This window comes from Pongo pygmaeus, chromosome 10 (assembly GCF_028885625.2).
Source record: "Pongo pygmaeus isolate AG05252 chromosome 10, NHGRI_mPonPyg2-v2.0_pri, whole genome shotgun sequence".
NCBI lineage: Eukaryota > Metazoa > Chordata > Mammalia > Primates > Hominidae > Pongo > Pongo pygmaeus.
In genome coordinates, this window is record NC_072383.2 from 129378722 (window position 1) to 129392768 (window position 14047).

Below are 14047 nucleotides of genomic sequence, written 5' to 3' on the forward strand. Positions count from 1 at the left end.
GAGAGGCTCATCCTCATGGCCTGCACCCCCCGCACCATCCGGCTTCTAATCAGGCTTGCCCAGTGGAAGACATGATCAAGAAACAATGGATCAGCATGACCCCCGGCCCCCGGCCCTCCCCACCAGCCTGCAGGGATTACCCTGAGCTGCTCCCCTTAGAAAGGCTGCCGGCGAGCCTGGCCCTTGGCTGGAGGCCTGGGAACCGGGATTTGGGGAGAATTCCTACCTTCCCTAATTGATTAGGGTGGCTTACCACATCTAGGCCTCTTGAACAATGGTTTATACTGAACACCTTTCCTTCTGGGAGTCGGAATTTCGGTATGTGCTGGACAGAGAGTGCCCGTGTGACCAGGCCCCCATAAAAACTCCCGCTGCTGAGTCTTTAATGGGCTTCCCTGACAGATGACATTTCACACACATCACAGCTTGCAGCTGTGGGTCCACTAAGCATCCTGTGTGATTCTTGGGAAACCTCTTGGGAGACAACCTGGAGAGCCTGTACCTGGTCTCCCCCAGCTTCATTCTGTGTGCCCTCTCCCTTTGCCACCTGTGCTGTGTGTCCTTTTGCTGTAATAAGTCACAGCCCTGAGGGCAGCTGTACACTGAGCCCTGCAAGTCCTCCCACTGGGTGGTGGAACTGGGGTAACCCTCAACAGTGTCCTTCTATGGGGAGGGCCTCTCCCACACCTTTCTCCCTGTACCCATAGCAGGTGGCCACGGCCCCCGGCCTCTGCTGGTCTCAGACTCCCAACCTCCTTTGCAGGTGTCCTGCCTGCGCCCCCTGCCTCCCCGCCCCGGCAACAGCACCCGCACCTTTGTTAGTACTTTCTTTTCTAAATTCTGCTCCATCCTCCAGTTTGCAAGTGCTGTGTATTTGCTATTGTGACCCTGATGGGTAAAATCTCCAAAGAAAAAACCATTACACCCAGAAGCAACATGAGGGCTCAGAGGCTCCCTACATAAGGAGTTTCTGGTTTGGGGAGGAATCGATTCAGACTCACGTTTCACAGAGAAGCCAACTTGGGTTTCAGGCTCCATGTGTAGAACCCAGTATGAAGATGCATTTATTATCCAGCTTTTTATAAGAGCACTGGACAGTAAGGAATTGCCCTCTAAGGGGCAGCATCCAGTGCTTTGGTCAAGAACAGACAACCTCCAACCTGCAGACAGGCTGCCATTCCAGTGTGAACCTGGAAAGAAATTACCAAGCACCGGAATGCATTCTCCCACAGGTACGTTACAAACGGTGGCCAGAAGCTGGAGTCCAGCTGGCCCCTAAATCCTATTTGTCCCACAATAGAGCTAAAAGGAGCTAAATTTAACACAGTAGAGTGGAAATACTGTGTTTCTGCAGTGGACAATATGGTGGCAATTGCAGTGACTTAACAGAAGGCAATAATGTTGGAAGAACAAATGGGTCTGTTGACCTTAAGGTGATGCTAATAAGCAAAGTAAAAGAAAAAAAGTTCTTGGAGGAAGGTGAAGAGCCCAGGCAGAGTCCATGGAGGACCTCGGGGGCAAGCCAATGACATTTACTCTTTATATTTTTTTTGAGATGGAGTCTCGCTCTGTCGCCAGGCTGGAGTGCCGTGATGCAATCTCAGCTCACTGCAACCTCCACCTCCTGAGTTCAAAGGATTCTCATGCCTCAGCCTCCCAAGTAGCTGGGGTTACAGGTGCACACCACCATGCCTGGCTAATTTTTGCATTTTTAGGAGAGACAAGGTTTTGTCATGATGGCCAGGCTGGTCTTGAACTCCTGACCTCAAGTGATCTGCCCACCTCGGCCTCCCGAAGTGCTGGAATTACAGATGTGAACCACCTCGCCCGGCCGATATTTACTCTTTTGTGGACCTCGTCTCATGCCACAATTATGGTTTTGCATTTCTTTGACTTAAAATTTCCCATAGTGTCATCTTTTTGTTTACCAGAATGATGAAGGCCACGGCTCTGGTTCGCAACGAGGAGGAGAGGGTGTGTGGACAAGGAGAGGGGAGGGAGAACCGAAGAGACTGATTTCCTGGATGTATAATGGCTGAATAACGGCCCCACACAAAGATGTCCACATCCAAATTCCTAAAGTCTGTGAATATATCACTTTTTGCGGCAGAATGGACCCTGAAGATGGGATTGCGTGGAGGGTCCTGAGAGCGGGAGAGCACCGGGGTTATCCAGATGGGCTCTACGTAATCACAGAGCCCTTATCAGGAAAAGCAGAGTCAGAGACAAAAAAGAGAGAGCTTAGATGATGCTCTGCTGCCAGCTTTGAAGATCAGGGAAGGAAGCCAAAAAAAGGCAAGAGGAGAGACTCTCCCCCAGAGCCTCAGGAAAGCACACAGGCCTGCTGACATCTTGACTTTAGGACTTAAGACCTCCAGAGCGGTGAGACACGATGGCGTGCTTGTGGGAATTTGTCACAGCAGCAATAGGCAACTGATGCAGAAATCAGCTAGACAGCAGTCCTCATTACCACGAGCATGCGTCGAATTGTCACTGTACACCAACAACTGGCATCTGTCCCTGGAAAGCCCTAAGCCACAGTGAGGTGGGCCCCACCCCTCCCTATCCCCCCAAGTCAAGGTTTGTCACCTCCTCTACTGGTGCAGCCCCCAGGGCTTCAGTCACCCCTCTGGCTCCCCTAACCCTGCCTGTACCTCCCTAAGAATGCTTAGCAACCCTCCTCAATTGCTTTTGGAGTATGTGCCATCTCTCTCCTGCTGGGACCAGACTGAGACTGTCTGTGACATGGTTCTGATGAACCTGGAGCAGAAATCTCTAGAGGACAATGACCTTTCACGAAACAGAGCTTCGTGAGAAAAGCTTCAGCCCCTCTTCCTCCCGCCACAGTGGGGATGCGATCCTTCGAGATGGAATACCACCTGTCTCGGTGTCATGGAAGCCACCCTCCACACACGTCTCTGCTGGACAGGAGCCCCCGGGCCCTGGCTCCTTCTCCAGGCAGCTGCCTCTGGCCAGGGTCACCACCTCTGGGCTTCCTGAGCACAATAGTGCCCTTTGTATGAAACCCACCAAGCTCAGGATTCTGTGAGGGGCAGCTGGAAATAACCCCAGCTAATAAACCTGGAGAAGGGGGCATTCTCTAATTCAGCAGCCACTGATCCTACCTGGATAGAGGACTGATGCCACTAAATTAAAACACGATAAATATTGGCTCCAATGGGCCACTCAAATGCTGGCACCTGGGGCCGGTAGCCCAGAAGAGAGCCTAGCAGTTTCTTCTGCATGTGGTTGGGCTTTGCAGCCCAGCTCGTGCCAGGAGTCTTGGTGGATGGGTCCTTGGTTGACAAATGCCCTGGCCTCTGGCTGAGCACAATATAGGGGTGCTGGGATCCCCGCTGCATCAAGGTCTCTGCCTCAAAGTCCATCACTTTTTTTTTTTTTTTTTTTTTTCTTGAGAGAGCCTCACTCTGTCACCCAGGCTGGAGTGCAGTGGCATGATCTTGGCTCACTGCAACCTTCACCTCCTGGGTTCAAGTGATTCTCATGCCTTAGCCTCCCGAGTAGCTGGGATTACAGGCACACTCCACCATGCCCAGCCAATTTTTGTATTTTTAGTAGAGACGGGGTTTCCCCATGTTAGCCAGGCTGGTGTCAAACTCCTGACCTCAGGTGATCCACCCGCCTCGGCCTCCCAAAGTGCTGGGATTACAGATGTGAGCCACCGCACCCGGCCTGGGTCCCTGTCCCATTGCTCCTGGACTAGAACAGTCTCCTGGATGTTCTCAAGGGCCAAATCAGTCTCCTACTAAAGGAGAAAGTGAACTCAGAGTGACAAAGATGACTCAGAGATTTTCACTAAGACACATAACCAAAGAAAAAACGTCCCAGATGTTCCAGGTTAGGAGCCCAGACGATTCTTCCTTTGTCCTGATTAAATGCAAGATGAACAACAGTTCCCTCTTACGAGATTATTTTTTAGAGAATAATATTCAGCTGCAACCCTGGGCTGGACACTCACCTTTCAGTCAAAAACTAAGCCTCACGAATCCCAAATGTCTATGTGTGTCATCCTTTTAAACTTTCATAATTTTTTTACTAGGAAAAAAAATGTTTAAAGAGGGAAATTGCTAGTAAGTTGCATGGTTGCCATCTCATACCAGTGTTTCCTAGCTGTGCCTATACTTCTACAACCTTTTGGGTTTCTGGCCAGAAGGTGAGAGGATTCCCTAGGTTGTAGGAAATTCTGACCCATGCTACAGCATGTGCTCTTAGGTCATGAACTTAATGACCTACTAGTGCCCGGCTCCAGAATGTCAGGTACTAAGAGGGTTTGAGTGATTCTCCAAGACCTGCTCACCACACACAAACACAACAGCACATTAATGTCTGGATCTGATCTGGGCATCAGATCCAGATACGGGACTGGATTTTATTCTCTAAAAAAATCTCGTAAGAGTGAACTGTTCTTCACTTAGATCCAGACACTGGACTCATTTCTATTTCAAAATAGATTCTTGTGGCAGCAACAGTGGCACCAGGTGGAAGAGAAGCTTGAAATATTTGGCATCAGATACTCAATGTGATGAAAACCTTGATCCTCAGACCTGCTACAGGAACAGCGGCCCAGTGCGGGGAGGAGGGAGCTTAACAGGCACCTCCTAACCCAAACAGAGAAGAAATTTGAATTATTTTTCTGAAATCAACAAAAGGTTAGCTTTGCAGCTTCAAAGGCATCAAGCATATTCTTTGCACTATGTCTTGGATCCCAGCTCATCGGTTTCCTCCCACAAGGCTGCCTGCCTAAGAGAATCCAATTCAACACTCCAGACAGCCCAGTACCACAGTTTGCACCTAAGAACCAATCATTTCCGCACAGGGAAAAATGCTGACACTGCAGTCTCTTTGCATTCATAATTAAGAGCTCTGAGAATTAATTTCCGTCTCTTAATCAGTGCTACTGAAAAGCATTTTGCAATTCCAAGCAAGAATCAGATAGGGGAATTGCTGATCCCCAAGTGTCTCCAGGGATCCAGAAGGGCACTGGTGTTTCTGCAGGTCTGCGTTGACAAGCCTACCCATGAGTCTGGAGGGACAGTTGAATGCTTCCATCAGCACAAACTCACCCCCACACCTTCAGCCTCCCCAGCTACCACAAAGATGCTCGGCCCAAGAGACAGTCTCTGGGGACTGCCACTCCCTCAATGCCTCCCATGCAGGTAGCCGGCCCAGGCACTTGGAAGGAAAGCCAAGCTCCGCAAAGCAGGCTGCAGGACAGACCTGGGGTGCCCCTGCTGCCTCTCTCAAAGCACTGCTATTCCTGTCCAAGCTGTTGGGCTCCCTCAGACACCCATGAGAAGCAGAAGCAAAGGCCAGCTCATTTCCTGTGCCTTGCAGCCTTGTTTAAAAGGCCAAGCTGAGAAGACAGCAGGGGGAGAAATTCAAACCTCAAGCAAACAAAACGGTTTGAATCCTGCGGGGAGCAGGGATGTCAAGCAGCACCACCAGCCATCCAGGAAAGGAGGTCTTTGCCTCTGTTGTGAGGGCTGAGCGCTGGGACCCCCACCTCCACCGGCCCTTGCTGGCCTTGTCAATGCCTGCAGGGCTCAGCTCCGGCACCCCCGTCCCCCGACAGCTGGCATTGCCTCTCCAGGTGCAGGAGCCCAGCTCAGGAGTGGCACGTGTACACATGCAGCTATTTTAGTCGTAGGAAGAAAGCCATCCCAGGATCCAACCTCCCTGCACCCAGCTCCCTACCAGCCCTGTCGTCAGCCTGCACTGGAGGCCTGAAACACCATCTTTTTTATCTTTTTCCTCCTATTTGAAGAAAAATACTCCTGGCCTAAGAAAGTCACTAAGCCTTATGATGCATTCAGACCTCAGTGTGAGTGAGTTTAGCAGAGCCTTTCCTGCAAGTGTAGGTTTGGAAAGTGGGGGCTGGTGGAAAAATGGGGAAAGCATACTAATTGGAGGGTCAGGATATATTAAAACACACTTTTTTTTGAAACAGAGTGTTGCTCTGTCGCCCAGGCTGGAGTGCAGTGGTGTGATCTTGGCTCACTGCAAGCTCCGCCTCCCAGGTTCATGCCATTCTCCTGCCTCGGCCTCCAGAGTAGCTGGGACTACAGGCGCCTGCTATCACACCTGGCTAATTTTTTTGTATTTTTAGTAGAGACGGGGTTTCACCGTGTTAGCCAGGATGGTCTCGATCTCCTGACCTCGTGATCCGCCCGCCTCGGCCTCCCAAAGTGCTGGGATTATAGGAGTGAGTCACTGTGCCCGGCCTAAAACACACCTTTTTAAGTAAAATTATGATAAAATACACATTACATAAAATTTACCATCTTAACTATTTTACACGTAGGTACTTCAGTGGCATTAAGGACATTCGCACTGTTCTACAACCATCACCACCACCACCACCCATCTCCAGAACTCTCTTCCTCTTCCCCAACTGAAACTGTGTCTTCATTGAACAGCACCTCCCTATCCCCCTCTACCCAGCCCCTGGCACCTCCATGCTACTCTATGGCTCTGATGACTCTAGGAGCCTCATGTAAGTGGAATCAAACAGTGTTTGCCCTTTGGGACTGGCTTATTCACTTAGCAAAATGTCCCCAAGGTTCATCCATGCAGTAGCATGTGTCAGAGTTTCCTTCCTTTTCAAGGGTCAGTAATATTCCATTGGACACATATGCCATATGTTGTTTATTCACTCATCCATCAGTGGAAATGTGAGTTATTTCCACCTTTTGGCTACTATAAATTTGTAACATGTACATATATCTATTTGAGACCCTCCTTTTCAATTTTTTTTTTTGAGACAGTTTCGCACTGTTGCCCAGGCTGGAGTGCAATGGCATGATCTCGGCTCACTGCAACCTCAACCTCCCAGGTTCAAGCGATTCTCCCGCCTCAGCCTCCCAAGTAGCTGGGATTACAGGCATGCACCACCACACCTGGCTAATTTTTGTATTTTTAGCAGAGATGGGGTTTTGCCATGTTAGCCAGGCTGGTCTCCAACTTCTGACCTCAGGTGATCCACTCGCCTCAGCCTCTCAAAGTGCTGGGATTACAGGTATGAGCCACCACGCCTGACTGCCTTTTCAATTCTTATACCAGGATTGGGATTGCTGGATCATATGCAATTTTATTTTTAATTTTTTGAGGGACTTCCATACTGTTTTCTATAGTGGTTGCACCATTTTACATTCCCAGCAACAATGTGCAGGATTCCAGTTTCCCTACATCCTCATCAACACTTGTAATTTCCTGAAAAACATACCTTTAAAAAATGGCTAAACAAGAAGGCAAGAAAATAAATGTCAAATCAAGACACCTCTAAGTTTTATATTTAATCACTAGAAGTCAGTTATTCCTTGAAATATGCATTGGCAAAGCTGCAAAATTAACAGCTTAAAACAACCCATCATTCAATAGATGTTGACTGAGCACCTACTATGCATCCTTTGAAGGTACAGGAGAGACCGTCATGGATGTGACAGCAAAGCTCTCTGCAATCCCAAGCCCACATTCTCGTAGGAGACAGACAGACACATAAGTGAAGACCCGTGATAGACTAAGATAGCAAGAAAAGATACAAAGAACATGAAAACAGGGGTTGTCACATAGAGAAAAAAGGGATGGAGGGAGGGCCGTTAGAGTGGACATTAGAGCCACGAATCCTCACCAGGAGGGATGCATAACCTGAGGCTTGAAAGGCAAGAAGCTCCCAGTTGTTGATGATGGAGTGGAGTGTTCTAAGCAGAGACAACCATCAAATGCTGAGACAAGCTTAGGGATCCAAGGAACAAAAGTAAGTCAGAGGTGGACGGGAGGTAGCAAGATGGACAGGATGGCAGCCACAGGGAGAAGCCTCAGTTTTATTTGTGGAAGGCATTGGAAGGGTCAGAGGATTGCATGATCCAGAGGGCATCACAAGATCACTCCAGTTGCCGTAGGGAAAAGACCACAGGATGACAAGGGAGCTAGACAGGCCAGTTAGGAAATGGCTTTAGCATCTGGGAAAGAGAAGATGACCACAGTGCAGACGAGGGGAGGAAAGCTGGGGCACATCTGGCACTGAGGTGGCTGGTTGGTATGCTCCATGGTTTGAATGCATCCTCCAAATTTCATGTGTGGGAAACTTAATCCTCAACAGGGCAGTACTGAGAGGTGGGGCCTTTAAGAGGTGACTGAATCATGAGGACTCTGCCCTCATGAATGGATAGGTCCATTCATGGATTAATGGATTAATGTGTTAATGGACCAATGGGTTATCAGGGGAGTGGAACTACTGGCTTAATAAGAAGAGGAAGAGAGCCCTGAGCTGGTATGTGAGCACACTGAGCCCCCTTGCCATGGGATGCCCTATACCACCTTGGAACCCTGCAGAGTCCTCATCAGCAAGAAGGTCCTCACCAGATGCAGCCCCTCAACCTTAGATTCTCAGCCTTCATAGCTTAAGAAATAGATTCCTTTTCATTATAAAGTACCAAGTTTCAGGTATTCTGTTATAAACAACAGAAAACAGACTCAAGCAGGGAGTTAGATTCAGATGAAGAAAGAGCAGTGCCCAGGAAGCCCCATCATGGAGGCTCAGGCAACCAGGAGTGGCCACACCATTCACTGGGGAGAAAGTGGTTTGAGAGATTGGGCACCAAAGGGTTTGTTCTGCCTTGCTGTTAAAGATACAGGTGCCTGATAGACTTCCAAGCAGAGATAACCAGCAGACAGTGGATGAGACAACACTGGGTGTCTCACGTGCTCGTCATGTGAAGAAGTGAGAGAAACCTGGCTCAGCCTCTCAGGCCACCTTCACATTGGTGTTCAGTGATTCTTCCCTGCCCCTTCCCAGTTGTTCCTCCCTGGCCCAGCCCCCTCCCTCCAGGGCCCCAGATGGTCTGTGGACAGTGGTATCAGCTACCTTGTCATGCTGCCAGGCCCTTGTGGGAAGGCCTGCATGATGGGATCTCAGGCGATAGTCTCCCTGGGTGGCATCCTTCAGTTCATTTTCCTAGGACAAAAGGAAAGGACATGTGAGATGGTGCCCCCGTGTTTAGAGACTTGGTAGAGTGCAGTGGTTAGGAGCTCCAGTGTGGTATTGAGACCCAAGGTTGAGCACTGATTCTGCAATCCATAAGCTGTGTATGAGTTGGGACTGATTTCTCTCTTTTTCCCAAACCATAAGTTTCCAAATCTACAAAAGGCAATCATGTTATATTATACGATGATTAGAATATAATACAATAATACATATTAATCAGTTAGTGTCTGTGTCCTAAAAAAGCAACGGAACTTCTCGCCAATTGGAGTTGCTAATAAGCTTTGACCCATCCCTTTTCCCATGAACATTGCTCCAAACATACAGCCACAATAAATAGAGACAGAAAGTTTAGAAATATTTAGCCACTCAAAAATAAGATAAAGCTTTCTAAGGACTAAATGGCTAGAACACAATGTGGTGAGTGGAACTTCTGGAACCTTCTAGATTCAGAGTCCAAAAATAGGCAGGGAGAATTAAGAGTCCAGCTTTTTCAAGATATCCAAGATTCAATGTATTCCACATAAGACAAGAGACATGAACTAAGGTCACCACATGACCCGAGGCAACAGTTAAGCCCCCAAAGAAAGCTAAAAATACTCCATGACCTCTGCCTAGAGCCACAGCTTTTATGGGGTCATGCACCTAGAGAGGCAAGAGGGAGAAGACCCATTTTTAGGTTCAGTTTTAGGACTTGTCTTACTCTCTACTATCACCATGGCACAGGAACTCGGAGCTGCCAATAATAAAATCTAATTCAAGACTGAGAGCACCTAGGGTGTGGTACAGTAACTACAAATAGGTAAGACAGGGAGAGTGAGCACAGAGATGGGATTAAGAATCTCTCATTCAAGATGAGTCTGAAAAGAGAAATTCCAGAACACATAAAGAGAACTAACCCTACTAAAGAGATCCCACAAAATTAATAATCAGGATGAATTTACTTCAGAGGAAATAAAAATAATAAAGCAATCTGAAAAGGACTTCAATAAGTTGAGAATCCTAAAAGAAGGAATGACATCCATTCCAAAAGGAAGAGAAGCAGAAGGGATAATCAATGACTCACAGTGGAAGGCAGCTGGAACCACACCAGCTACCAGCTGTCAAGCTGAGAACTTCTCTTTTTCCCAATTGTTCAAGTTTGTTCTCTGTTCACACCCTAAATAAATTAATACTGGTGGGACACCCACATCTTGAATTGATCTGGTTCATCTCTGTTACAATATTTCAAGTGCTCAGAGTCTAGGCTCCAAAAACACATCAGAAAAGCAGCAAGAAATCACATAGTTTCAACACTTCCCACTAGGAGAGAGGCTCCTCCTGGCCATTTTCAGCTTCCATTTTTCAGTCAACCTTCCTTTTTTCTTAGCCACAGTCATAATGAGCTCCGCTACTCTGTGGTAGCTACATTTTCACAGCAATAAAACACAGCGAAGGAACCCAAACATAAAAGACAGTGGTGCTTTGTTCTGGGAAACAATGATCCCCCAACCTTAGGGAAAGTGATTGATAATGGAGCAATTCCCTTCTGTCTTCTGAGATGGTCTGGATGGCATAACATTTATTGCTGCCTTTCTCAAGTAAAGCAGATCATAATGTAGTCCCACACTGGTTGCTTGAGAGAACTGCAGACTCTTCAGCATGTCCCACATGGGGGAATCCCTGGAGGTCTTAAGGGGATGGGATGGGTGTACTAATCGAAACACCTGGCTGCTGACCTCAGAGGCCGACATGCCCCAAGGTAAACTAAGGCAGCAATAGCTCAGAGAATTTGAGAACAAGAGACATTTGAAATAGGGGTTAGATTATGGGTTCTGAGGTCAACTTGCCTAAATACAAATGGGAGCTCTCCTTAAACATGACCTTGGACAAGCTGCCTGGCCTCCCTGCACTTTCTGTGACTTAAGGAGGTAAAAGCTGTAAACCTAGCAGATGTTGTGAGGATTCAAGGACGTCAGTCTCACGGAACACAGAGCACATCTTACTGCACAGGGTCAAGGCTCAAACAAGTGGCCCCTTCCCTCCTGAAGGCATTGCAATGACTGCCTGCCTCTTCCACATTCTGCCATCACACAGCCACCTGGTTCATGCCATCCACCTCTCTCTGCATCGCATTTAGGAAGAGTGAATTGCAAGAAAGGAGCACAGGGAAGATAAACAAGGCTGGTCTTTCACCCAATTTTCTGGTGGTTACAGAAATGCTTACATCTATTTATTTTATTTATATTCCATCTTAGTGATTCAAGGTCAGTTGCTTATCCTGATGAAATGAAATCAATCTTTTCAGGAAAAAAGCTCAGGATCTAAATCCTGTCCAGGAAACACCAACCCATGATATCCCCATGCAAAGGGAGAGAAACATCTTCATCTCTTTCCAATGTAGCTTCCCAAATTGGTCCAAGCGTGAATAGGTACTTCAGATACCACTTACTATACTGGGCACACCCTACCCTAAAAAAGCCAGTCCAGCACTCTGGGAGGCCGAGGCGGGGGGATCATCTGAGGTCAGGAGTTCAAGACCAGCCTGGCCATGGTGAAACCCTGCCTCTACTAAAACTACAAAAAAAAAAAAAAAATTAGCCAGGCGTGGTGGTGGGCACCTGTAATCCCAGCTACTCGGGAGGCTGAGGCAGGAGAATCACTTGAATCTGGGAGGTGGAGGTTGCAGTGAGCTGAGATCACGCCATTGTACTCCAGTCTGGGCAACAAGAGTGAAACTCCGTCTCAAAAAAAAAAAAAAAAAAAAAAAAAAAGCCAGTCACAGGGAGATCTACTTGAAACTAACGACCCCCTACCTCACACTTCAAGAATCACAAAAAACTTAGCCAAGTGCCAAAGCCCTCTCTACTGTGATGGTAAAGGAAACCCATTCAGTGGCACAGACAGCCAGGTAAAGGCACAAAGAAAACAGCAAAGGTACAAGATTGAGCCTCCTCATACTATGAGACTTTATTTGCCAGACTATGAGCATCCCACGTTGTCCATGCTTACCCTGAAGAAGCCCAAAGGTGGGCATGGGGACGTGTGGTTCCATAAGCAGCTCAGCAGGGAAGCCGGCATTGGTCCACACTGTTCCCTGCAGTGGCAGGCACGGATACCACCCTGACATGCATGTGTTTGCAAGCCTTGGGGGGGAAATCAGAAAACGCCTACCGCTCACCCTTCTGATCCTGTGAAGATGCTGAAAGGCAAGACGGCTTAACCTGGAAGGCCTCATAACTGACCCTGTGCACTACCAGAGCTGTCCACACAGGGAGGTGGACACTACCCCAATCAAGCCTTTCTGAATCAATCAGCACCACTGAAGAAATTTTGCAGGAATACCAAGCAAAATGCAGATCACCTATGTGCTGGTTGCATGCTTGAGATCAGAAGGCCTCCAAGATGTGGGCCTGGAATCGCAACACAACAAAACGAGGTTCCTCCAGCAGCCGGCACCGGTGGCACCAGCCGTGACAGTCCCCAGGAGGAGGAAGAGGAGGATTGGGGGCGTGGGGGGTCTAATATAATCTGACACTCTGAGTAACAAGCTTTTCTACAGCCTAGAGGGAGGCACCAGCACATCAGTGCCTCAGATCACACAAATGCACGCGCGGTCCCACACCACAATGTAACTGACACCCTTGCTGGGTCCCCCATCGTGGGGCTTTGACGCTGTTGAGTACTGACCACATCTGAGTGCCAATGGTCGAGTGTGACAACTCACGCCCCCTGCCTAGTGACAGGAAGCCCATGACTCCCACACTGCTGGGACCCTGACGGGGAGAACTTTCTGAGCTCCAGCTGTAGGCACCACCCCCGTCTTAGCTTCGTGACCTGAAATAACAATCGTGAAAAGAGAACACCCAGCTTCCAGATATCTTCTTGCTTCTTCAGAAATGTAATGGCTTTGTTTTCCGGGGAAGGACGCGTAAGCATTGCAACGGGAATCTTTCAGTCTCCAGTCCTTCGAGGTTAGAGCCACACAAAAGAGGGTTTAGGGTTTCCCAGCCAGTGGATACCCTCATGAGACAGAGCCTACCCTGTAAGAATCAAAACACACAGTCTGTGGAATTTAATTGTCTGCAGCCACAAAAAGGAAGGGCACTTCCTTACTTCCACTTATGCCCGCCAGAGTGTTCTGGGATTGGATGTGAGGACTCTTAGGAACACGTGTCCCTGAAATCCCCCTCCCAGGGCAGCTGGGAACGTGCCAGTTAAGGAGATATTTTAATCCATTAATATCCACTAACACATTAAACAGGAATAGCCTTATTTGATTTTCTAGCTGCTGTGTTGCAAAATCATGGGCAAAAAGTGAATTCTAATGAGGATGAGGGGGGAAGGAAAAGGGCCAAGGCAAGCCTTTCAAACGCCACTGCCCACAGGGAGAGCCATGTAACACACTCGGTGGACAGGGCCAGAGGTGCTAGAGGTTCGGGGAACGTGGCAACCGGCCAGCCCAGGCCCCAGTCTTAGAGGGCAGCTGCGACCCTGTCCCTCCTGCGGGTGCCACATGGGGAAGGGAACTGGCCCTGACAGCTGTCTGTGTCTTTAGGAGCTGGGACACCGGGTTTCCATCTAAAACATCCCTGTTTGGATATGGTGGCTACTAACTCAAAACACACATACCATGGGCTCCCTCCCAAAATAAACACATCTACAGGTGGAATTCGACTTCCAGGTGGGGCGCTGTGTAAAAGCAGCCGGACTTGTGCAGACTCCAAGTGCAGGTGAGGTGAGGGCAGGTGCAGGGAGGCATGGACTTCCTGTGTGCAGGGAGAGGAGGAGGAGGTGGGTTTCCACGGAGGATGGCCCACAGTGCCTGAGGCCGTCTCCCTGCCTGCTGTGGACTGAATTGCATCTCCCCAAATTCGTACTTTGAAGCCCTAGCCCCCAGGGTGACTCTATTTAGAGATGGGACTCTTAGGAGGTAAGGAAGGTTACATGAGGTCATAAGATCCTAATCCAATACGGTCCGGGGCTTTCTAAGGGGAGGACGATCTTGGTCTCTCTCCCTGCCTCTCTTTCCCCCTCTCTCTCAGTCTCACTCTGCCTTTGTTTCCG

The 14047-nt window shown here is 48.6% G+C and overlaps 1 protein-coding gene across 7 annotated transcripts in view; it reads right to left on the bottom strand.

The window, feature by feature from the left end:
- RIMBP2 (RIMS binding protein 2) overlaps window positions 1–14047 on the bottom strand; it is a 317525-nt gene that overhangs the window by 112198 nt on the left and 191280 nt on the right. For 5 of the 7 annotated variants that reach the window (XM_054443052.1, XM_054443055.1, XM_063646811.1 and 2 more), the window contains one exon: window positions 8885–8974. The exons of the other annotated variants lie outside the window; for them this stretch is intronic. The gene's annotated coding sequence lies outside the window, so the exon portion shown is untranslated. The remainder of the gene's footprint in view (window positions 1–8884; window positions 8975–14047) is intronic. 7 annotated transcript variants of the gene reach the window in all.